Source organism: Leuresthes tenuis, unplaced genomic scaffold (genome assembly GCF_036924035.1).
Source record: "Leuresthes tenuis unplaced genomic scaffold, fLeuTen1.0.hap1 SCAF_12, whole genome shotgun sequence".
In the NCBI taxonomy this organism is placed as follows: Eukaryota; Metazoa; Chordata; class Actinopteri; order Atheriniformes; family Atherinopsidae; genus Leuresthes; species Leuresthes tenuis.
In genome coordinates, this window is record NW_027325366.1 from 12,903,575 (window position 1) to 12,928,833 (window position 25,259).

At 42.5% G+C, this 25,259-nt stretch overlaps 5 non-coding genes across 5 annotated transcripts; 1 reads left to right on the top strand and 4 right to left on the bottom strand.

Annotated features, from left to right (window-relative positions):
• Nucleotides 1–2,239: 2,239 nt before the first annotated feature.
• Nucleotides 2,240–2,423, bottom strand: LOC140320565 (U2 spliceosomal RNA). The gene has a single exon (XR_011918401.1). It is a non-coding gene; the product is annotated as a U2 spliceosomal RNA (small nuclear RNA).
• A 308-nt stretch (nt 2,424–2,731) lies between these two features.
• On the bottom strand, nt 2,732–2,845 carry LOC140265996 (U5 spliceosomal RNA). The gene has a single exon (XR_011906671.1). It is a non-coding gene; the product is annotated as a U5 spliceosomal RNA (small nuclear RNA).
• Nucleotides 2,846–20,909: 18,064 nt separating this feature from the next.
• Nucleotides 20,910–21,023, top strand: LOC140265956 (U5 spliceosomal RNA). The gene has a single exon (XR_011906635.1). It is a non-coding gene; the product is annotated as a U5 spliceosomal RNA (small nuclear RNA).
• Nucleotides 21,024–24,272: 3,249 nt separating this feature from the next.
• Nucleotides 24,273–24,456, bottom strand: LOC140320588 (U2 spliceosomal RNA). Its single transcript, XR_011918422.1, has one exon. It is a non-coding gene; the product is annotated as a U2 spliceosomal RNA (small nuclear RNA).
• A 308-nt stretch (nt 24,457–24,764) lies between these two features.
• Nucleotides 24,765–24,878, bottom strand: LOC140265920 (U5 spliceosomal RNA). Its single transcript, XR_011906601.1, has one exon. It is a non-coding gene; the product is annotated as a U5 spliceosomal RNA (small nuclear RNA).
• Between the last annotated feature and the right edge of the window lie 381 nt (nt 24,879–25,259).

Below are 25,259 nucleotides of genomic sequence, written 5' to 3' on the forward strand. Positions count from 1 at the left end.
AAACACCTCTGATCTCGCTTTTGATGATGTAAGGTTGGGCATTCAGACCTTGCTTCAACTGCTTTTCACCAAATATAGTCGGACATTCACACCTTCTTGCAGCCGAACACTTCCGCTCCACCTTTTAGTGTTCTATCACACCTTTTTTTCACCGCATTTTATACATTATGGTCGGAAATTTTCAACCACTCTCATCCGAAGACCTCTCCTCCCGCTTTATTTAATATATTTGAACTTTAGTCGGACATTCAAACCTTCTTGCAGCTGAACCACCTCTGCTCCCTGTTTTGATCATATATGGTCTGGCAATACTACCTTTTCTTACCCGTTTGTGAGTAATTATGGCTGGACATTCACACCTACTTGCAGCCGAACACAACCTCTCTCGCTTTTGATGATGTATGGACCGGCATTCTTACCTTTTCTAACACATTTTTCAGCAATTATGGTCGGAGATTCACACCTACTCACAGCCGAACAACTCCGCTCCCGCATTTGATGATGTATAGTCGGGCATTCTCACCCTTTCTCATCAGCTTTTTGCAAATTATGATCTGACATTCACACCTACTTGCAGTCGAAAAGCTCTGCTCCCGCTTTTGATTATGTTTGGTTGGATATTCAAACCTTTTCTTAACTGCTTTTTACATATTTTGGTTGGACGTTCACACCTTCTTGTAGCCAAACACTTCCACTCCTGCTTTTGATGATGTATGGTTGGGCATTCACACCTTTTTTTTGCCCATTTTTCAGGAATTATGGGTGGACATTCACACCTTGCAGCTGAACACCTCCTATCCCACTTATGATCATGTGCGGTTTGATTTTCGAAAAGTTTCTTTCATGTTTTCTAGCAATTATTGATGGACATTTAGACCTTCTTGCAGCTGAACACCACCTCTCCCGATTTTGATTATGTATGGACCGGCATTTTTACCTTTTCTAACACATTTTTCAGCAATTATGGTTGGAGATTCACACCTACTCACAGCCGAACAACTCCGCTATCGCATTTGATGGTGTATAGTCGGGCATTCTCACCCTTTCTCATCAGCTTTTTGCAAATTATGATCTGACATTCACACCTACTTGCAGTCGAACAGCTCTGCTCCCGCTTTTGATTATGTATGGTTGGATATTCGAACCTTTTCTTAATTGCTTTTTACAAACTTTGGTTGGACGTTCACACCTTCTTGTAGCCGAACACATGCACTCCTGCTTTTGATGATGTATGGTTGGGCATTCGCACCTTTTTTTTACCCATTTTTCAGGTATTATGGGTGGACATTCACACCTTCTTGCAGCTGAACACCTCCTCTCCCACTTATGATCATGTGTGGTTTGATTTTCGAAAATTTTCTTTCATGTTTTCTAGCAATTATTGATGGACATTTAGACCTTCTTGCAGCTGAACACCACCTCTCCCGATTTTGATTATGTATGGACCGGCATTTTTACCTTTTCTAACACATTTCTAAATTGAGAAAGGAAATTATTTTAGAGGAAGCACTAGAGTTTAGATCCCACATTTGTTGATAGGCATTCATTTATTTCTTCACTTCTGATAAAAATGATAAGACTGACCTAAAGAATTGGAGGCCCATCACACTTTTAAACTTTGACTGTAAACTTTTTAGCAAGGTTTTAACGACACGGATGTCCTCTGTTTTAGAGGAGGTAATTCACCCAGACCAGGCTTGTGCCATCTCAGAGAGACAACTCACCGACAGCCTCGTACTGATTCGAGACATCATTGACTACGCTAGAGACAGAAACACCCGGCTTGTCATCTTAAATTTAGACTTTGAAAAAGCTTTTGATCGGGTCTCGCATCAATATCTCTTTCAGGTGTTGCAGCCATCGAATAGGGCCCGATTGTTCCTACTTGGTGAGATTTGCTTGGTTGAGACGCTTGCTCCCCCCCCTTGCTCCTCGGCTGACCAAGTAGGAACAATCGGGCCCTATTCGATGGCTGCCTTGTCTTTTACTCTGTGCAAAAGACAAGGCAGCCACAAACACCACGGGAACACCGTATTGAGGCTTTGTTCTGACCACTCATTCGGTGTCGCGTTTATTTCAAGCAATTCTCCCGGTTAGCCCACACTCGGCTCGCTCCCAGAGCTGTGTTAAAGTCTACTTCGCATTCACTCTCTTTTCTCAGCAGATTAAAAGAAAGTTTCATCTTGGGCTCCCTGAAACTTCCATCCTGCACCGCTGTTTGCTTTTTCACAAGAGCAGAGAAGAGCGCACCGTTCCCAGCGGCACTGCAGTACTGGGTCGATGCTTGGAGTGAACGGAGCAAGCTTCTTTTTCAACTCCTGTTCTTAAAAATCCATTTAATATGTAGTCCTCGTATAGAGGACATATTAAACTGATAAGAACAGATACTACACTTGATCTTAGCCAAAAGGCCGAGAAGCGATAACTGTCCACTGTTTCAGGTCCGAGGGCCCTTGCTGGCACAATGCGCACTTGTAGCAGTGTTCTTTTTATGGCCATAGGTGGCCAGAGTGTCACGTTGCACCTCCGCCCACCCGCTGCACTGAGCACTCTTCAGCCCTTTTAAATGGTATAACTTTGCACTCCCGCATGCTCCAGCAAGCACCATTCAAGCAACAACTTTGCACTCCAGCTTCGAACATCGGCACAATCGAAACAAGTAAGGCGACTCTACTCAGAGAAGTCACTCTGCACAGTAACAAGATTTCTTTTGCACAGACAGAAAGGGCTTCACCCGCAAAGGTAAAGCCTGCCAAAAATAGAAACAACTCATTAGTGCTGCTCTCCACGAAAGTCTTTAGTAAAAGGCGAAAGACTTGTATGTTATGAAGAGAAACCAGAGTACGATTATCCGTCACTGCGGGAGCAGGGCATCAGGCTAGTTGCCATAGCCACCTTCCCCATGGTGAGCGTTGCTTGGTTGAAACGCTTGCCCCTGTGCAATCGACAAGGCAGCAACAAAAACACCACAGGAACACCGTATTGAGGCTTTGTTCTGACCGCTCATTCGGTGTCGCGTTTCTTTCAAGCAATTCTCCCGGTTAGCCCGCACTCGGCTCGCTCCCAGAGCCGTGTTAAAGTCTACTTCGCATTCACTCTCTTTTCTCAGCAGACTCTTGGTATTTTATCTATAAAATGAATTCCTTCACTCAAACTATGTTAAAACTGCTTTGTCGTTCATATTTACCATGTCTAGAAAGATTTAAACAAAAAAAAAACAACGTTGTACTTTGCAGTAAAAGAAAGAGCAAATCTAAAGTTTCAGGAATCCAAGAATAAGCTTACTTTCATGAGTTCTTCACGATTTCGGATTTTGCTATAAAATGAATTCCTTCACTCAAACTAAATTAAAACTGCTAAACCGCTAATCTGTTACATGTAAGGCAGATGTCAAATTCACCGAAATAGGATCTAAGTGTATTCGGCCAATCGAGCTGTAGCAGCTTTGGTAAAAGAGTATAAGTTGAAGAGTTTGTGAATAAAGGTGTGCGCACACATAGTGAGCTGTAGGAAAATAGGCAGGGAGCAATGCCGGCTGGGGTATATGTTCTTGTATGTTGTCTGACTGTTTGATTTGAATGTGTTGTGTAAGTGTCCTGTTGAATGTTACATGTTTGGGCTTTGACACGCTTCACTGTGGTTGTTAACTGTGTGGTGTGTCCTGAAATGTTATATGTTTGGGCTGTATGACATGCTTAATGCTTGTCAGTAGCTACCCACTTATTCATATATAGCAACTGACAACATAAGAAGTCTGGACATACTTTGATAGTAGTTGTAGAAGTATCCTTATTGATAATAGATAAACTAATTCATAGTGATAGAACAGTAGATGAACAGGTGCCTGCACATGTCTCACGAAAATAAAATGGGTGTATGATTGCTGACGGCAGAGCAATACTGCCAAACTTATGAGTTCTTGTGGCAAACTTGATTCAGTGTCTTGACGTGTATACGCTGTTTCGCTGACTTGATTGTCACAAGAAACAAAGTGTGTTTGATAAGATCCGACCATTTTATTACGGGAGGATCAGTATGTATGGATTCTGATGTGACTGATAAACCCATTCGTATCGTAAGCATAATCTAATACGTGAGACAACGCCCTGGCACACAATCAAAAAAAAAAAAGAGAGAGCGGTTTTGTGTCCCCACAGTCCATAATGTAGAAAAGAGAGAAAAAAGCCTTTCTGATTTGGTGTGTGTGCTTACAGTGCAGAGTGTAGAGAAAAGAGAGAAAAGAAAGCCGTTTTGGTGTCACAGGTGTTGTGACTTACACACACACATTTCTGAATTGAGAAAGGAAATTATTTTAGAGGAAGCACTAGAGTTTAGATCCCACATTTGTTGATAGGCATTCATTTATTTCTTCACTTCTGATGAAGTTTCAACAATAAACAACAAACTTTGTATTATGAGAAAGAACCAGACTCATTCTTCAGGAATCCGAAAATAAGCTCTATTTTACGAGTTATGCACGAATTCGGATTCTCCTATAAAACGAATTCCTTAACTCTAACCAAGTTAAGACTGCTTTGTCCTTCATATTTATTCTTGTCTAATCAAGTTTCAACGATAAACAACGTTGTACTTTGTAGAATGAGAAAGAACTTCTTCAGCAATAAGCATCTCTCGACATATGATGAAATACAGATTTTGCTATAAAATTAATTCCTTCTATCAGCCTGACTTAAAACTGTTTGTCCTCCTTATTTATCCACTTCAAATCAAGTTTCAACAATTAAAAAAATGTTGTAGTTTGAGAAAAAACAACTTAATCTTAAGCAATCAGTAGGGTAAGAAAGGGTAAGAAAAGGTGCAAATGCCAACCATACATCACTAAAAGGTGGAGCGGAAGTATTCGGCTGCAAGTAGGTGCGAATGCCTGACAATGTATGATCAAAAGAGGGAGCGGAGGTTTTCGGCTGCAAGGTCTGAATGTCCAACCATAATTTGTAAAAACCGGGGAAGAAAAGGCTCGAAAGCCCGACTATACACCATCAAAAGCGGGAGCGGAGGTGTTCGGCTGCAAGTAGGTGTGAATGTTCGACCATAATTTGTAAAAAGCGGGTAAGAAAAGGTTCGAATGCCCGACTATATATTAACCAAAGCAGGAGGAGAGGTCTTCGGGTAAGAGTGGGTGAGAATTTACAACCATAATCTATAAAATGCGGTGAAAAAAAAGGTGTGAATACCCTATAGAACACTAAAAGGTAGAGCGGAAGTGTTCGGCTGCAAGAAGGTGTGAATGTCTGACCATAGTTTGTAAAAAGCGGGTAAGAAAAGGTTCGAATGCCCGAACATACACCATCTTCTTCCGCTGTAAGAAGGTGTGAATGTCCGACCATAGTTGGCAAAAAGCAGGTAAGAAAAGGTTAAAATACCCGATTGTACACAATCAATAGCGGGAGCAGAGTTGTTCCGCTACTAAAAGGTGTGAAAGTCCGACCATGGTTTGTAAAAAGCGGGTAAGAAAAGGTGCGAATGCCCGACAATGTATGATCAAAAGAGGGAGCGGAGGTTTTCGGCATAAACAAGGTCTGAATGTCCATCCATATTTTGTAAAAATCTGGGAAGAAAAGGCTCGAAAGCCCGACTATACACCATCAACAGCTGGAGCGGAGGTGTTCAGCTGCAAGAAGGTCTGAATGTCCATCAATAATTGCTAGAAAACATGGAAGAAAATTTTCGAATATCAAACCGCACATGATCATAAGCGGGAGAGGAGGTGTTCAAATGCAAGAAGGTGTGAATGTCCACCCATAATTACTGCAAAATGGGTAAGAAAAGGTACGAATGCCCAACCATACATGATCCTAACAGGGAGCGGAGGTGTTTGGCTGCGACAAGGTGTGTATGTCCACCCATAATTAATGAAAAGCGGGCAACAAGTAGGTTTGAATACCCATCATCAAAAGCAGGAGTGGATGTGTTCGGCTACAAGAAGGTTTGAATGTCTGACCATAGTTTGTAAAAAGCGGGTAAGAAAAGGTTCGAATGCCCGAACATACACCATCAAAGGAGGGAGCGGAGGTGTTCCGCTGTAAGAAGGTGTGAATGTCCAACCATAATTGGCAAAAAGCAGGTAAGAAAAGGTTAAAATACCCTATTGTACACAATCAATAGCGGGAGCAGAGTTGTTCCGCTACTAAAAGATGTGAAAGTCCGACCATGAATTGTAAAAAGTGGGTAAGAAAAGGTGCGAATGCCCTACAATGTATGATCAAAAGAGGGAGCGGAGGTTTTCGGCTGAAAGAAGGTCTGAATGTCCATCCATAATTTGTAAAAATCGGGGAAGAAAAGGCTCGAAAGCCCGACTATACACCATCAACAGCTGGAGCGGAGGTGTTCAGCTGCAAGAAGGTCTGAATGTCCATCAATAATTTCTAGAAAACATGGAAGAGAATTTTCGAATATCAAACCGCACATGATCATAAGCGGGAGAGGAGGTGTTAAAATGCAAAAAGGTGTGAATGTCCACCCATAATTACTGCAAAATGGGTAAGAAAAGGTACGAATGCCCAACCATACATCATCAAAAGCAGGAGTGGATGTGTTCGGCTACAAGAAGGTTTTAATGTCCGACCATAGTTTGTAAAAAGCGGGTAAGAAAAGGTTAGAATGCCCGAACATACACCATTAAAAGAGGGAGCGGAGGTGTTCCACTGTAAGAAGGTGTGAATGTCTGACCATAGTTGGTAAAAAGCGGGTAAGAAAAGGTGAAAATACCCGACTGTACACAATCAATAGCGGGAGCGGAGTTGTTCGGCTACTAAAAGGTGTGAAAGTCCGACCCTGGTTTGTAAAAAGCGGGTAAGAGAAGGTGCGAATGCCCGACAATGTATGATCAAAAGAGGGAGCGGAGGTTTTCGGCTGCAAGAAGGTCTGAATGTCCAACAATAATTTTGTAAAAACCGGGGAAGAAAAGGCTCGAAAGCCCGACTATACATCATCAAAAGCGGGAGCGGAGGTGTTCAGCTGCAAGAAAGTCTGAATGTCCATCAATAATTGCTAGAAAACATGAAAGAAAATTTTCGAATATCAAACCACACATCATCATAAGCGGGAGAGGAGGTGTTCAGCTGCAAGAAGGTGTGAATGTCCGATCATAGTTTTTAAAAAATGGGTAAGAAAAGGTTCGAATGCCCGAACATACACCATCAAAAGAGGGAGCGGAGGTGTTCCGCTGTAAGACGGTGTGAATGTCCAACAATAGCTGGTAAAAAGCGGGTAAGAAAAGGTTAAAATACCCGACTGTACACAATCAATAGCGGGAGCGGAGTTGTTCGGCTACAAGAAGGTGTGAAAGTCTGACCATGGTTTGTAAAAAGTGGGTAAGAAAAGGTGCGAATGCCCGAATATATACCATCAAAAGCGGAAGCGGAGGTGTTCGGCTGCAAGAAGGTGTGAACGTCCGACCAAAGTTTGTAAAAAGCAGTGAAGAAAAGTTTCGAATATCCAACCAAACATAATCAAAAGCGGGAGCAGAGCTGTTCGACTGCAAGTAGGTGTGAATGTCAGATCATAATTTGCAAAAAGCTGATGAGAAAGGTTGAGAATGCCCGACTATACACCATCAAATGCGGGAGCGGAAGTGTTCGGCTGTGAGTAGGTGTGAATGTCAAACCATAATTGCTGAAAAATGTGTTAGAAAAGACTAGAATGCCGGACCATACATCATCAAAAGCGGGAATAGTGGTGTTCGGCTGCAAGTAGGTGTGAATGTCCAGCCATAATTACTCACAAACCGGTAAGAAAAGGTATTATTGCCAGACCATACATTATCAAAACAGGGAGCGGAGGTGGTTCAGCTGCAAGGTGTGAATGTCTGACTAAAGTTTATAAAAAGCGGGTAAGACAAGGTGCGAATGCCTGACAATGTATGATCAAATGAGGGAGCGGAGGTTTTCGGCTGCAAGGTCTGAATGTACAACCATAATTTGTAAAAACCGGGGAAGAAAAGGCTCGAAAGCCCGACTATACACCATCAAAAGCGGGAGCGGAGGTGTTCGGCTGCAAGTAGGTGTGAATGTTCGACCATAATATGTAAAAAGCGGGTAAGAAAAGGTTTGAATGCCCGACTATATATTAACAAAAGCAGGAGAAGAAGTCTTCGGATAAGAGTGGGTGAGAATTTCCAACCATAATCAATAAAATCCGGTGAAAAAAAAGGTGTGAATACCCCATAGAACACTAAAAGGTGGAGCAGAAGTGTTCGGCTGCAAGAAGGTGTGACTGTTCGACTATATTTGGTGAAAAGCAGGTGAAGCAAGGTCTGAATGCCCAACCTTACACCATCAAAAACGAGATCAGAGGTGTTTGGCTGCAAGAAGGCCATAGTTTGCCAAAAGCGGGTAAGCTGCGAATGACCGACTAAATATCAACAAAAGTGGGGGCGGAGGTCTTCGGATGCAAGTGGGTGTGAATATCCCACCATACAAGTATGGTGGAGAGGAAGCTGTGAATGGCCGACCATAATAAAAAGCGGGTGAGAAAAGGTGCGAATGTCCAATCATACATGATCAAAACAGGGAGCGGAGGTGTTTGGCTGCGACAAGGTGTGTATGTCCACCCATAATTAATGAAAAGCGGGCAACAAGTAGGTTTGAATACCCATCATCAAAAGCAGGAGTGGATGTGTTCGGCTACAAGAAGGTTTGAATGTCTGACCATAGTTTGTAAAAAGCGGGTAAGAAAAGGTTCGAGTGCCCGAACATAGACCATCAAAAGAGGGAGCGGAGGTGTTCCGCTGTAAGAAGGTGTGAATGTCCAACAATAGTTGGTAAAAAGCGGGTAAGAAAAGGTTAAAATACCCGACTGTACACAATCAATAGCGGGAGCGGAGTTGTTCGGCTACAAGAAGGTGTGAAAGTCCGACCATTGTTTGTAAAAAGCGGGTAAGAAAAGGTGTGAATGCCCGACAATGTATGATCAAAAGAGGGAGTGGAGGTTTTCGGCTGCAAGAAGGTCTGAATGTCCAACCATAATTTGTAAAAACCGGGGAAGAAAAGGCTCGAAAGCCCGACTATACACCATCAAAAGTGGGAGCGGAGGTGTTCAGCTTCAAGACGGTCTGAATGTCCATCAATAATTGCTAGAAAACATGAAAGAAAATTTTCGAATATCAAACTGCACATGATCATAAGAAGGAGAGGAGGTGTTCAGTTGCAAGAAGGTGTGAATGTCTACCCATAATTACTGAAAAATGGGTAAGAAAAGGTGCGAATGCCTAACCATACATCATCAAAAGAGGGAGCGGAGGTGTTCCGCTGTAAGACGGTGTGAATGTCCGACCATAGATGGTAAAAAGCGGGTAAGAAAAGGTTAAATTACCCGACTGTACACAATCAAAAGAGGGAGCGGAGTTGTTCAGCTAAGAGAAGGTGTGAAAGTCCGACCTTGGTTTGTAAAAAGCGGGTAAGAAAAGGTTCGTATGCCCGAATATACATCATCAAAAGCGGAAGCGGAGGTGTTCGGCTGCAAGATATTGTGAACGTCCGACCAAAGTTTGTAAAAAGCAGTTAAGAAAAGGTTCGAATATCTAACCAAACATAAGAATGAGTCTTTTCCGCTGTAGAATGCCCGACTATAGACCATCAAATGGGCGAGCGGAGGTGTTCGGCTCTGAGTAGGTGTGAATGTCCGACCATAATTGCTGAAGAATGTGTTAGAAAAGGTAAGAATGCTGGACCATACATCATCAAAAGCGGTAGAGGTGGTGTTCGGCTGCAAAAAGGTCTACATGTCCATCCATAATTGCTAGAAAACATGAAAGAAACTTTTCGAAAATCAAACCGCACATGATCATAGGTGGGATAGGAGGTGTTCAGCTGCAAGGTGTGAATGTCCACCCATAATTCCTGAAAAATGGGCAAAAAAAAGGTGTGAATGCCCAACCATACATCATCCAAAGCAGGAGTGCATGTGTTCGGCTACAAGAAGGTGTGAACGTCCAACCAAAATATGTAAAAAGAAGTTAAGAAAAGGTTCGAATATCCAACCAAACATAATCAAAAGCGGGAGCAGAGCTGTTCGACTGCAAGTAGGTGTGAATGTCAGATCATAATTTGCAAAAAGCTGATGAGAAAGGGTGAGAATGCCCGACTATACATCATCAAATGCGGGAGCGGAGTTGTTCGGCTGTGAGTAGGTGTGAATCTCCGACCATAATTGCTGAAAAATGTGTTAGAAAAGGTAAAAATGCCGGTCCATACATCATCAAAAGCGAGAGAGGTTGTGTTCGGCTGCAAGTAGGTGTGAATGTCCAGCCATAATTACTCACAAACGGGTAAGAAAAGGTAGTATTGCCAGACCATATATGATCAAAACAGGGAGCGGAGGTGGTTCAGCTGCAAGAAGGTTTGAATGTCAAACTAAAGTTCAAATATATTAACAAAAGCGGGAGGAGAGGTCTTCGGATGAAAGTGGTTGAAAATTTCCAACCATAATGTATAAAATGCGGTGAAAAAAAAGGTGTGATAGAACACTAAAAGGTGGAGCGGAAGTGTTCGGCTGCAAGAAGGTGTGAATGTCCGACTATATTTGGTGAAAAGCAGGTGAAGCAAGGTCTGAATGCCCAACCTTACATCATCAAAAGCAAGATCAGAGTTGTTTGGCTGCAAGAAGGCCATAGTTTGCCAAAAGCGGGTAAGGTGCGAATGTCCGACTAAATATCAACAAAATTTGGGGCGGAGGTTTTCGGATGTAAGTGGGTGTGAATATCCAACCATACAAGTATGGCGGAGAGGAAGCTGTGAATAGCCGACCATAGTTTGGAAAAAGCGGGTAAGAAAAGGTTTGAATGCCCGAACATACACCATCAAAAGAGGGAGCGGAGGTGTTCCGCTGTACGAAGGTGTGAATGTCCGACCATACTTGGTAAAAAGCGGGTAAGAAAAGGTTAAAATACCCGACTGTACACAATCAATAGCGGGAGCGGATGTGTTCGGCTACAAGAAGGTGTGACAGTCCGAAATGAAAAGCGGGCAACAAGTAGGTTCGAATGCCATACCATACATCATCAAAAGCACGAGTGGATGTGTTCGGCTACAAGAAGGTTTGAATGTCCGAGCATAGTTTGTAAAAAGCGGGTAAGAAAAGGTTCGAATGCCCGAATATACACCATCAAAAGAGGGAGCGGAGGTGTTCCGTTGTAAGACGGTGTGAATGTCCGACCATAGTTGGTAAAAAGTGGGTATGAAAAGGTTCGAATGCCCAAATTCGGCTGCAAAAAACTGTGTTCGGCTGCAAAAAGGTGTGATTGTTCGACTAAAGTTTGTAAAAAGCGGGTAAGAAAAGGTGCGAATGTCCGACAATGTATGATCAAAAGAGAGAGCGGAGGTTTTCGGATACACGAAGGTTTGAATGTCCTACCATAGTTTGTAAATAGCGGGTAAGAAAAGGTTCGAATGCCCGACTATACACCATAAAAAGCGGGAGCGGAGGTGTTCCGCTGTAAGACGGTGTGAATGTCCGACCATAGTTGGTAAAAAGCGGGTAAGAAAAGGTTAAAATACCCGACTGTACACAATCAATAGCGGGAGCGGAGTTGTTCGGCTACAAGAAGGTGTGAAAGTCCGACCATGGTTTGTAAAAAGCGGGTAAGAAAAGGTTCGAATATCCAACCAAACATAATCAAAAGCGGGAGCAGAGCTGTTCGACTGCAAGTAGGTGTGAATGTCCAGCCATAATTACTCACAAACGGGGGAAGAAAAGGTAGTATTGCCAGACCATACATGATCAAAACAGGGAGCGGAGGTTCAGCTGCAAGGTGTGAATGTCTGACTATAGTTTGTAAAAAGCGGGTAAGACAAGGTGCGAATGCCCAACAATGTATGATCAAAAGAGAGAGCGGAGGTGTTCGGCTGCAAGGTCTGAATGTCCAACCATAATTTGTAAAAACCGGGTAAGAAAAGGCTCGAAAGCCCGACTATACATCATCAAAAGCGGGAGCGGAGGTGTCCAGCTGTGAGTAGGTGTGAATGTCCGACCATAATTGCTGAAAAATGTGTTAGAAAAGGTAAGAATACTGGACCATACATCATCAAAAGCGGGAGAGGTGGTGTTCGGCTGCAAGAAGGTGTGAAAGTCCGACAATGGTTTGTAAAAAGCGGGTAAAAAAAGGTTCGAATGCCCGAATATACATCATCAAAAGCGGAAGCGGAGGTGTTCGGATGCAAGAAGGTGTGAACGTCCGACCAAAGTTTGTAAAAAGCAGTGAAAAGCGAGAAAAAGCATTTCGTGAGTTCTGCATGATTTGGGATTTTGCTTGTAAAATGCATTACTTCACTCAAACTATGTTAAAACTAATTTGTCCTTCATATTTACCATGTCTAGAAATATTTAAACAAAAAAACAACGTTGTACTTTGCAGTAAAAGAAAGAGCAAATCTAAAGTTTCAGGAATCCGAGTATAAGCCTGCTTTAATGAGTTCTGCACGATTTCGGATTTTGCTATAAAATGAATTGCTTTGCTCAAACCAAGTTAAAACTGCTTTGTCCTTCCATATTCATCAATGTCTAGATCGACTTCAACAAAGAAAAACATTGGACTTTGCAGTAGAAGAAGTTGAAATCCATCTACACATTGATAAATATGAAGGACAAAGCAGTTCCCACTTGCCCATAAGAAAATAAGCTTATTCTCGGATTCCTGATCCTTCAGTTTTGCTCTTTCTTCTACTGCAAAATACAATGTTGTTCTTTGTTGAAGTCGATCTAGACATTGATAAATATGAAGGAAAAAGCAGTTTTAACTTGGTTTGAGTGAATGAATTCATTTTATACATAAAATCCGAAATCGTGCAGAACTCATGAAAATAAGCTTATTCTCGGATTCCTAAAACTTTTGATTTGCTCTTTCTTTTATTGCAAAGTACAACGTTGTTTTTTTGTTTAAATCTATCGAGACATTGATAAATATGAAGGTAAAAGCCGTTTTAACATAGTTTGAGTGAAGGAATTAATTTTATAGATAAAATCCGAAATCATGCAGAACTCCTCAAAAGGGAGGTATGGCTTAATCACAAGTGTGGCTCTTTCTCATTCAGGGTAATATGAGGAAGTTTATGCTTGAAATATATGTAGAAATGGGTACATATGAAGGACAAAGCAGTGTTAACTTAGTTTGCGTGAAGAAATTCATTTTATACATAAAATCCGAAATCGTGCAGAACTCATGAAAATAAGCTTATTCTCGGATTCCTAAAACTTTTGATTTGCACTTTCTTTTACTGCAAAGTACAACGTTGTTTTTTGTTGAAATCTATCTAGACATTGATAAATACCAGCCGAAACTCTGCTGCCGCTTTTGATAATTTATGGTTGGGCATTCTTACCTTTTCTTACCCGCTTTTTACAAATTATGATCTTACATTCACACCTACTTGCAGTCGAACACCTTCTCATCCACTTATGATCATGTGCGGTTGGGCTTTCGCACCTTTTCTTACCCATTTTTCAGTAATTATGGGTGGACATTCAGACCTTCTTGCAGCCGAAAACCTCCGCTCCTCTTTTGATCATACATTGTCGGGCATTCACACCTTGTCTTACCCGCTTTTTACAAACTTTAGTCGGACATTCAAACCTTCTTGCAGCTGAACCACCTCCGCTCCCTGTTTTGATCAAATATGGTCTGGCAATAGTACCTTTTCTTACCCGTTTGTGAGTAATTATGGCTGGACATTCACACCTTCTTGCAGCCGAACACAACCTCTCCCGCTTTTGATGATATATGGTCCGGCATTCTTACCTTTTCTAACACATTTTTCAGCAATTATGGTCGGACATTCACACCTACTCACAGACGAACACCTCCGCTCCCACATTTGATAGTGTATAGTCGGGCATTCTCACCCTTTCTCATCAGCTTTTTGCAAATTATGATCTGATATTCACACCTACTTGCAGTCGAACAGCTCTGCTCCCGCTTTTGATTATGTTTGGTTGGATATTCGAACATTTTCTTAATGCTTTTTACAAACTTTGGTTGGACGTTCACACCGTCTTGCAGCCGAACACCTCCGCTTCCGCTTTTGATGGTGTATAGTCGGGCATTCGAGCCTTTTCTTACCCACCTATTACTTACTATGGTTGGACATTCAAACCTTCTTGTAGCCGAACACATCCGCTCCTGCTTTTGATGATGTATGATTTGGCATTCGCACCTTTTCTTACCCATTTTTCAGTAATTATTGGTCGGACATTCAGACCTTCTTGCACCTGAACACCTCTGCTCCCGCTTTTGATGGTGTATAGTCGGGCTTTCGAGCCTTTTCTTCCCCGATTTTTTAAAATTATGGTTGGACATTCAGACCTTGCAACCGAAAACCTCCGCTCCCTCTTTTGATCATACATTGTCGGGCATTCGCCCCTTGTCTTACACGGTTTTTACAAACTTTAGTCAGACATTCACACCTTGCAGCTGAACCACCTCCATTCCCTGTTTTGATCATGTGTGGTCTGGAAATACTACCTTTTCTTCCCCCGTTTGTGAGTAATTATGGCTGGACATTCACACCTACTTGCAGCCGAAAAACCACCTCTCCCGCTTTTGATGATGTATTGTCCGGCATTCTAGTCTTTTCTATCACATTTTTCAGCAATTATGATCTGACATTCACACCTACTTGCAGTCGAACAGCTCTGCTCCCGCTTTTGATTATGTTTGGTTGGATATTCGAACCTTTTCTTAACTGCTTTTTACAAACTTTGGTTGGACGTTCACACCTTCTTGTAGCCGAACACATGCACTCCTGCTTTTGATGATGTATGGTTGGGCATTCGCACCTTTTTTTTACCCATTTTTCAGGTATTATGGGTGGACATTCACACCTTCTTGCAGCTGAACACCTCCTCTCCCACTTATGATCATGTGTGGTTTGATTTTCGAAAATTTTCTTTCATGTTTTCTAGCAATTATTGATGGACATTTAGACCTTCTTGCAGCTGAACACCACCTCTCCCGATTTTGATGATGTATGGACCGGCATTTTTACCTTTTCTAACACATTTTTCAGCAATTATGGTTGGAGATTCACACCTACTCACAGCCGAATAACTCCGCTACCGCATTTGATGGTGTATAGTCGGGCATTCTCACCCTTTCTCATCAGCTTTTTGCAAATTATGATCTGACATTCACACCTACTTCCAGTCGAACAGCTCTGCTCCCGCTTTTGATTATGTTTGGTTAGATATTCGAACCTTTTCTTAACTGCTTTTTACAAACTTTGGTCGGACGTTCACAATATCTTGCAGCCGAACACCTCCGCTTCCGCTTTTGATGGTGTATATTCGGGCATACGAACCTTTTCTTACCCGCTTTTTACAAACCAAGGTCGGACTTTCACACCTTCTCTTAGCTGAACAACTCCGCTCCCTCTTTTGATTGTGTACAGTCGGGTAATTTAACCTTTTCTTACCCGCTTTTTACCATCTATGGTCGGACATTCACACCGTCTTACAGCGGAACACCTCCGCTCCCTCTTTTGATGATGTATGGTTAGGCATTCGCACCTTTTCTTACCCATTTTTCAGTAATTATGGGTAGACATTCACACCTTCTTGCAGCTGAACACCTCCTCTCCCGCTTATCATCATGTGCAGTTTGATATTCGAAAATTTTCTTTCATGTTTTCTAGCAATTATTGATGGACATTCAGACCGTCTTGCAGCTGAACACCTCCGCTCCCACTTTTGATGGTGTATAGTCGGGCTTTCGAGCCTTTTCTTCCCCGGTTTTTACAAATTATGGTTGGACATTCAGACCTTATTGCAGCCGAAAACCTCCACTCCCTCTTTTGATCATACATTGTCGGGCATTCGCACCTTTTCTTACCCGCTTTTTACAAACCATGGTCGGACTTTCACACCTTTTAGTAGCCGAACAACTCCGCTCCCGCTATTGATTGTGTACAGTCGGGTATTTTAACCTTTTCTTACCCGCTTTTTACCAACTATGGTTGGACATTCACACCTTCTTACAGCAGAACACCTCCGCTCCCTGTTTTGATTATGTATGGTTTGACATTCGCACCTTCTCTCACCCGCCTTTTACTATGGTCGGCCATTCACAGCTTCCTCTCCACCATACTTGTATGGTGGGATATTCACACCCACTTGCATCCGAAGACCTCCGCCCCCACTTTTGTTGATATTTAGTCGGTCATTCGCACCTTACCCGCTTTTGGCAAACTATGGCCTTCTTGCAGCCAAACACCTCTGATCTCGCTTTTGATGATGTAAGGTTGGGCATTCAGACCTTGCTTCACCTGCTTTTCACCAAATATAGTCGGACATTCACACACACTTGCATCCGAAGACCTCCGCCCCAAATTTTGTTGATATTTAGTCGGACATTCGCACCTTACCCGCTTTTGGCAAACTATGGCCTTCTTGCAGCCAAACACCTCTGATCTCGCTTTTGATGATGTAAGGTTGGGCATTCAGACCTTGCTTCACCTGCTTTTCACCAAATATAGTCGGACATTCACACCTTCTTGCAGCCGAACACTTCCGCTCCACCTTTTAGTGTTCTATCACACCTTTTTTTCACCGCATTTTATACATTATGGTTGGAAATTTTCAACCACTCTCATCCGAAGACCTCTCCTCCCGCTTTTGTTAATATATTTGAACTTTAGTCGGACATTCAAACCTTCTTGCAGCTGAACCACCTCCGCTCCCTGTTTTGATCATATATGGTCTGGCAATACTACCTTTTCTTACCCGTTTGTGAGTAATTATGGCTGGACATTCACACCTACTTGCAGCCGAACACAACCTCTCTCGCTTTTGATGATGCATGGACCGGCATTCTTACCTTTTCTAACACATTTTTCAGCAATTAGGGTTCACACCTACTCACAGCCGAACAACTCCGCTCCCGCATTTGATGGTGTATAGTCGGGCATTCTCACCCTTTCTCATCAGCTTTTTGCAAATTATGATCTGACATTCACACCTACTTGCAGTCGAACAGCTCTGCTCCTGCTTTTGATTATGTATGGTTGGATATTCTAACCTTTTCTTAACTGCTTTTTACAAACTTTGGTTGGACGTTCACACCTTCTTGTAGCCGAACACATGCACTCCTGCTTTTGATGATGTATGGTTGGGCATTCGCACCTTTTTTTTACCCATTTTTCAGGTATTATGGGTGGACATTCACACCTTCTTGCAGCTGAACACCTCCTCTCCCATTTATGATCATGTGTGGTTTGATTTTCGAAAATTTTCTTTCATGTTTTCTAGCAATTATTGATGGACATTTAGAGCTTCTTGCAGCTGAACACCACCTCTCCCGATTTTGATTATGTATGGACCGGCATTTTTACCTTTTCTAACACATTTTTCAGCAATTATGGTTGGAGATTCACACCTACTCACAGCCGAACAACTCCGCTACCGCATTTGATGGTGTATAGTCGGGCATTCTCACCCTTTCTCATCAGCTTTTTGCAAATTATGATCTGACATTCACACCTACTTCCAGTCGAACAGCTCTGCTCCCGCTTTTGATTATGTTTGGTTAGATATTCAAACCTTTTCTTAACTGCTTTTTACAAACTTTGGTCGGACGTTCACAATATCTTGCAGCCGAACACCTCCGCTTCCGCTTTTGATGGTGTATATTCGGGCATACGAACCTTTTCTTACCCGCTTTTTACAAACCAAGGTCGGACTTTCACACCTTCTCTTAGCTGAACAACTCCGCTCCCTCTTTTGATTGTGTACAGTCGGGTAATTTAACCTTTTCTTACCCGCTTTTTACCATCTATGGTCGGACATTCACACCGTCTTACAGCGGAACACCTCCGCTCCCTCTTTTGATGATGTATGGTTAGGCATTCGCACCTTTTCTTACCCATTTTTCAGTAATTATGGGTAGACATTCACACCTTCTTGCAACTGAACACCTCCTCTCCCGCTTATGATCATGTGCAGTTTGATATTCGAAAATTTTCTTTCACGTTTTCTAGCAATTATTGATGGACATTCAGACCGTCTTGCAGCTGAACACCTCCGCTCCCACTTTTGATGGTGAATAGTCGGGCTTTCTAGCCTTTTCTTCCCCGGTTTTTACAAATTATGGTTGGACATTCAGACCTTCTTGCAGCCGAAAACCTCCACTCCCTCTTTTGATCATACATTGTCGGGCATTCGCACCTTTTCTTACCCGCTTTTTACAAACCATGGTCGGACTTTCACACCTTTTAGTAGCCGAACAACTCCGCTCCCGCTATTGATTGTGTACAGTCGGGTATTTCAACCTTTTCTTACCCGCTTTTTACCAACTATGGTTGGACATTCACACCTTCTTACAGCAGAACACCTCCGCTCCCTGTTTTGATTATGTATGGTTTGACATTCGCACCTTCTCTCACCCGCCTTTTACTATGGTCGGCCATTCACAGCTTCCTCTCCACCATACTTGTATGGTGGGATATTCACACCCACTTGCATCCGAAGACCTCCGCCCCCACTTTTGTTGATATTTAGTCGGTCATTTGCACCTTACCCGCTTTTGGCAAACTATGGCCTTCTTGCAGCCAAACACCTCTGATCTCGCTTTTGATGATGTAAGGTTGGGCATTCAGACCTTGCTTCACCTGCTTTTCACCAAATATAGTCGGACATTCACACCTTCTTGCAGCCGAACACTTCCGCTTTTAGTGTTCTATGAGGCATTCACATATTTTTTTTCACCGTATTTTATAGATTATGGTTGGAAATTCTCACCCACTCTCATCCGAAGACCTCTCCTCCCGCTTTTGTTAATATATAGTCGGGCATTCGAACCTTTTCTTACCCACTTTTTACAAATTATGGTCGAACATTCACACCTACTTGCAGCTGAATACTTCCGCTCCACCTTTTAGGTATGTATGGTTGGCATTTGCACCTCTTTTTATACTGATTGCTGAAGATTAAGTTGTTCTTTCTCAAACTACAATTTTTTTTTAATTGTTGAAACTTGATTTGAAGTGGATAAATAAGGAGGACAAACAGTTTTAAGTCAGGCTGATAGAAGGAATTAATTTTATAGCAAAATCTGTATTTCGTCATATGTCGAGAGATGCTTATTGCTGAAGAAGTTCTTTCTCATTCTACAAAGTACAACGTTGTTTATCATTGAAACTTGATTAGACATGAATAAATATGAAGGACAAAGCAGTCTTAACTTGGTTTGAGTTAATTAATTCGTTTTATAGGAGAATCCGAATTCGTGCTTATTTTCGGATTCCTGAAGAATGAGTCTGGTTCTTTCTCATAATACAAAGTTTGTTGTTTATTGTTGAAACTTCATCAGAAGTGAAGAAATAAATGAATGCCTATCAACAAATGTGGGATCTAAACTCTAGTGCTTCCTCTAAAATAATTTCCTTTCTCAATTTAGAAATGTGTGTGTGTAAGTCACAACACCCGTGACACCAAAACGGCTTTCTTTTCTCTACACTCTGCACTATGAGCACACACACCAAATCAGAAAGGCTTTTTTCTCTCTTTTCTACATTATGGACTGTGGGGACACAAAACCGCTCTCTCTCTTTTTTTTTTTTTATCGTGTGCCAGGGCGTTGTCTCACGTATTAGATTATGCTTAAGATACGAATGGGTTTATCAGTCACATCAGAATCCATACATACTGATCCTCCCGTAATAAAATGGTCGGATCTTATCAAACACACTTTGTTTCTTGTGACAATCAAGTCAGCGAAACAGCGCATACACGTCAAGACACTGAATCAAGTTTGCCACAAGAACTCATAAGTTTGGCAGTATTGCTCTGCCGTCAGCAATCATACACCCATTTTATTTTCGTGAGACATGTGCAAGCACCTGTTCATCTACTGTTCTATCACTATGAATTAGTGATCTATTATCAATAAGGATACTTCTACAACTACTATCAAAGTATGTCCGGACTTCTTATGTTGTCAGTTGCTATATATGAATAAGTGGGTAGCTACTGACAAGCATTAAGCATGTCACACAGCCCAAACATATAACATTTCAGGACACACCACACAGTTAACAACCACAGTGAAGCGTGTCAAAGCCCAAACATGTAACATTCAACAGGACACTTACACAACACATTCAAATCAAACAGTCAGACAACATACAAGAACATATACCCCAGCCGGCATTGCTCCCTGCCTATTTTCGTACAGCACACTATGTGTGCGCACACCTTTATTCACAAACTCTTCAACTTATACTCTTTTATCGAAGCTGCTACAGCTCGATTGGCCGAATACCCTTTGATCCTATTTCGGTGAATTTGACATCTGCCTTACATATAACAGATTAGCGGTTTAGCAGTTTTAATTTAGTTTGAGTGAAGGAATTCATTTTATAGCAAAATCCGAAATTGTGAAGAACTCATGAAAGTAAGCTTATTCTCGGATTCCTGAAACTTTAGATTTGCTCTTTCTTTTACTGCAAAGTACAACGTTGTTTTTTTTGTTTAAATCTTTCTAGACATGGTAAATATTAAGGACAAAGCAGTTTTCACATAGTTTGAGTGAAGGAATTCATTTTATAGATAAAATCCCAAGAGTCTGCTGAGAAAAGAGAGTGAATGCGAAGTAGACTTTAACACGGCTATGGGAGCGAGCCGAGTGTGGGCTAACCGGGAGAATTGCTTGAAAGAAACGCGACACCGAATGAGCGATCAGAACAAAGCCTCAATACGGGATTCTCGTGGTGTTTTTGTTGCTGCCTTGTCTTTTGCACAGAGTAAAAGACAAGGCAGCCATCGAATAGGGCCCGATTGTTCCTAGTTGGTCAGCCGAGGAGCAAGGGGGGGGGGAGCAAGCGTCTCAACCAAGCAAAGCTCACCATGGGGAAGGTGGCTATGCCAACTAGCCTGATGCCCTGCTCCCGCAGTGACGGATAATCGTACTCTGGTTTCTCTTCATAACGTACAAGTCTTTCGCCTTTTACTAAAGATTTCTGTGGAGAGCAGCACTAATGAGTTGTTTCTATTTTTGGCAGGCTTTACCTTTGCGGGTGAAGCCCTTTCTGTCTGTGCAAAAGAAATCTTCTTACTGTGCAGAGTGACTTCTCTGAGTAGAGTCGCCTTACTTGTTGCGACTGTGCCGATGTTCGAAGCTGGAGTGCAAAGTTGTTGCTTGAATGGTGCTTGCTGGAGCGTGCGGGAGTGCAAAGTTATACCATTTAAAAGGGCTGAAGAGTGCTCAGTGCAGCGGGTGGGCGACACTCTGGCCACCTTGAAAACCGAGGTTACATCCACTACCAGGGGCAGCCCAAGTTCTGCCGCAAGTGTGGTGAGCATGGGCACCTGGTTGAGGCTTGTACCAAGGTGTTATGTGGGAAGAGCAGAGAAATTGGGCAAACTTTTGGAGAGTGTCCAAATGGCAGGAAATGTAATCTCTGTGGAGAATTAAATCACCTCTTCAGAGATTGCCCTAAATCTTTTGCCAACAAATTAAAGACGGTAAAGCCACAGTCAAGCCAACAAAGAGAAGGACCAAAGGTGGCAGTTGGTGAACAAAGTGAAGAGGTTGACCCAATAAATTCAAACTTCCCGCCAAAAGCTTGGATTGGAAGTGAGGAGCAAAAAGGGGAGGGGCCTGTAGAGGCCTCACCACTCAGTGTTGAAGTCTGTGAGAATTCACAGGCAGAGGGTGGAGCTACGCTAAATGAGGAGGAAGAGCAGACAGGTGAGTCTAGTGAAGATACTCACCTCCCCGAAGGTCAACAGCCGAAGAGGACGGCATCTGAGCCTCTGATTCCCCAGTGGTATCAGAGAAGAGGGGAAGGGTTAGGTCCCTTTAAGACAGTTCTTCAGTGGAAGAACCTAGAGTCTTCCCCTCCGACTCACCAAATGAGGTCTCCTTTTTAACTTCAGCTCTGCAATCAACCCCCAGGGATTCAAAGTTAAATGCAACATTGCGTCAGAGGCCAACACCGAGAGTCCGAAAAGGAAATATAGATCACCCTACTCACTTTTCACCTAAAGAAATGAAGGAAGAGCTAGTTTCCCAAGAAATAACCTGTGTGTAATTTGTTTTGATAACTTAGAAAAACGAAAATGACATACCTACTTTCCTTTATGCTTTTAATGGTTCTCACCTTCTCAACACTAAATGTGAGAAGTGTGAAATCAAAGACAAGAGCCCAGAGTATTTTATCCTTCTTAGACTCCATAAAATCAGATGTGTTTTTAATACAAGAATGTGGACTACCTTTTTTAAAAAACCATAGACAATGGGAGGAAATGTGGCCCCATTTATCGATATGGAGTGGCTCAAATCAAAATAAAAATGATGGTGTGGCCATTCTAATTAAAAATCCGCATGTTCTGGTGAAAGGTAGCACAGTGGTGAGAGACGGAGGGGCACTTTTAGCACACTTGAATTTTATGGGGCAAGAATTTAACCTCTTAAATATTTATGGTTTCAATGGAAAAAATGAAAGGTATGATTTTTTAGAAGATATACAGCTTTACATGCTAGGGCAAGTACCTTTAGTTGTAGGAGGGGATTTTAACTGTATCTTGAGCAGGAAAGATAGAAAAAGAGCAGGGGTAGATTTTAAAGTGGATAAGACTTCGATTTTACTTCAGGGCATATGCAGGGATTTTAAGCTTACTGACTGTTTTAAAACCATGCATCCCAGAGAGGAGGGCTTCACCTGGTTTAGTCATGATGGCACCAGAGCCTCTCGCATTGATTATTTCTTTACTAGAGATTGCCCACCCACTGATGTTAGATTAACCCCTGTTTTCTTTTCAGACCACCTTATGCTCTCCTGCACCCTTTCACCCCCTTCTGGTGTGACGGTAGGAAGTGGTCTGTGGAAACTCAACTGTTCCCTGTTGGAGGATGAAATCATAGTCAGTCAGTATAGGGAATGTTATAAAGAGTGGCAGACCCTTCAAGACCTCTACGAAACACATGCACAATGGTGGGAAATGGTGAAGGAAACGACCCAGACTTTTTTTAAACAGCAAGGTAAACGTAAAAAAAGGAAAGAGAATAGATGTATGATGGGACTACATAAACGCTTACAGCGCTACTTTAAACTAAATCAGTGTGGCATAGACTTTAAAGAAGAAATCAAAGATGTCAAAAAGGAAATGTCAGTTTTAGCAGAAATAAAGAGTAAAGGAATTTTTGTAAGAAGCAGGGAGCAGGAAATTGAGGAAGGTGAAAAAGAAAGAAAGTTATAAATAAAAAGGAGTGTATTCAAAATCTAAAAAGAGAAGATGGGTTTTTAACAAAATCCACACAAGAGATGATTGAAACTGTACATACCTTTTATAGTAACATGTACAAAGAGAAACCAGTGCACTTGGAAACATCGGCAGAAATCTTAAAATTCGTTGACAAAACCGTAAAAGAGAATGCACACTTGACACAGAATTTTACTGCTTTAGAGTTAAAAAAATGCCTAACAGGTTTTAAGAGAAGTCGAGCTCCGGGTTTAGACGGGCTTCCTGCAGAATTCTATCTGACCTATTGGGACCTTTTATCATCAGACATTTTAGATGTTTTTAAAGATTTTGAAAAACTCGACCGACTGCCTGACAGTTTTAGAGTGGGAATAGTGACTCTACTTTATAAAAAAAATGATAAGACTGACCTAAAGAATTGGAGGCCCATCACACTTTTAAACTTTGACTGTAAACTTTTTAGCAAGGTTTTAGCGACACGGATGTCCTCTGTTTTAGAGGAGGTAATTCACCCAGACCAAGCTTGTGCCATCTCAGGGAGACAACTCACCGACAGCCTCGTACTGATTCGAGACATCATTGATTACGCTAGAGACAGAAACACCCGGCTTGTCATCTTAAATTTAGACTTTGAAAAAGCATTTGATCGGGTCTCGCATCAATATCTCTTTTAGATGTTGCAGCCATCGAAAAGGGCCCGATTGTTCCTACTTGGTGAGCTTTGCTTGGTTGAGACGCTTGCCCCCCCCCCCCCCCCTGCTCCTCGGCTGACCAAGTAGAAACAATCTATTCGATGGCTGCCTTGTCTTTTACTCTGTGCAAAAGACAAGGCAGCCACAAACACCACGGGAACACCGTATTGAGGCTTTGTTCTGACCACTCATTCGGTGTCGCGTTTCTTTCAAGCAATTCTCCCGGTTAGCCCGCACTCGGCTCGCTCCCAGAGCCGTGTTAAAGTCCACTTCGCATTCACTCTCTTTTCTCAGCAGATTAAAAGAAAGTTTCATCTTGGGCTCCCTGAAACTTCCATCCTGCACCGCTGTTTGCTTTTTCACAAGAGCAGAGGAGAGCGCATCGTTCCCAGCGGCACTGCAGTACCGGGTCGAGGCTTGGAGTGAACGGAGCAAGCTTCTTTTTCAACTCCTATTCTTAAAAATCCATTTAATATGTTGTCCTCGTATAGAGGACATATTAAACTGATAAGAACAGATACTACACTTGATCTTAGCCAAAAGGCCGAGAAGCGATAACTGTCCACTGTTTCAGGTCCGAGGGCCCTTGCTGGCACAATGCGCACTTGTAGCAGTGTTCTTTTTATGGCCATAGGTGGCCAGAGTGTCACGTTGCACCTCCGCCCACCCGCTGCACTGAGCACTCTTCAGCCCTTTTAAATGGTATAACTTTGCACTCCCGCATGCTCCAGCAAGCACCATTCAAGCAACAACTTTGCACTCCAGCTTCGAACATCGGCACAGTCGCAACAAGTAAGGCGACTCTACTCAGAGAAGTCACTCTGCAAAGTAGCAAGATTTCTTTTGCACAGACAGAAAGGGCTTCACCCGCAAAGGTAAAGCCTGCCAATAATAGAAACAACTCATTAGTGCTGCTCTCCACGGAAGTCTTTAGTAAAAGGCGAAAGACTTGTATGTTATGAAGAGAAACCAGAGTACGATTATCCGTCACTGCGGGAGCAGGGCATCAGGCTAGTTGGTATAGCCACCTTCCCCATGGTGAGCTTTGCTTGGTTGAGACGCTTGCCCCCCCCCCCCCCCCCCCCCCCCTTGCTCCTCGGCTGACCAAGTAGGAACAATCGGGCCCTATTCGATGGCTGCCTTGTCTTTTACTCTATGCAAAAGACAAGGCAGCAACAAAAACACCACGAGAATCCCGTATTGAGGCTTTGTTCTGACCGCTCATTCGGTGTCGCGTTTCTTTCAAGCAATTCTCCCGGTTAGCCGACACTCGGCTCGCTCCCATAGCCGTGTTAAAGTCTACTTCGCATTCACTCTCTTTTCTCTGCAGACTCTTGGGATTTTATCTATAAAATGAAT